Raw genomic sequence first — 533 nt, 5'->3', positions numbered from 1 at the left:
AAGCATGTCAGAAGGACACTTTTTGGTCAGTTCCTTGTATCTCTCCCAAGCTTCATAGAGGGATTCACCTTCTCTCTGTCTGAAGGTTTGAACATCCACTCTAAGCTTACTCAGCTTTTGAGGAGGAAAGAACTTGGCTAAGAAAGCCTTGACAAGCTTATCCCAAGAGTTCAGGCTATCCTTAGGTTGAGAGTCCAACCATATTCTAGCTCTGTCTCTTACAGCAAACGGGAAAAGCATGAGCCTGTAGACTTCAGGATCTACTCCATTAGTCTTAACAGTGTCACATATCTGCAAAAATTCAGTTAAGAACTGAAAGGGATCTTCAGATGGAAGTCCATGAAACTTGCAGTTTTGTTGCATCAGAGAAACTAATTGAGGTTTAAGCTCAAAATTGTTTGCTCCAATGGTAGGGATGGAGATGCTTCTTCCATGTAAATTGGAATTAGGTGCAGTAAAGTCACCAAGCATCCTCCTTGCATTATTATTATTTTCGACTGCCATCTCCTCTTCTTGTTCGAAAATTCCTGTAA

General features: G+C 40.9%; 1 non-coding gene across 1 annotated transcript; it reads left to right on the top strand.

Annotated features, from left to right (window-relative positions):
* Window positions 1-108, top strand: LOC112724430 (small nucleolar RNA R71). Its single transcript, XR_003163592.1, has one exon. It is a non-coding gene; the product is annotated as a small nucleolar RNA R71 (small nucleolar RNA).
* Window positions 109-533: the final 425 nt, after the last annotated feature.

The sequence above is a fragment of the Arachis hypogaea genome, chromosome 11 (genome assembly GCF_003086295.3).
Source record: "Arachis hypogaea cultivar Tifrunner chromosome 11, arahy.Tifrunner.gnm2.J5K5, whole genome shotgun sequence".
Lineage (NCBI taxonomy): Eukaryota > Viridiplantae > Streptophyta > Magnoliopsida > Fabales > Fabaceae > Arachis > Arachis hypogaea.
This window is presented reverse-complemented; position numbering and strand designations above follow the sequence as displayed.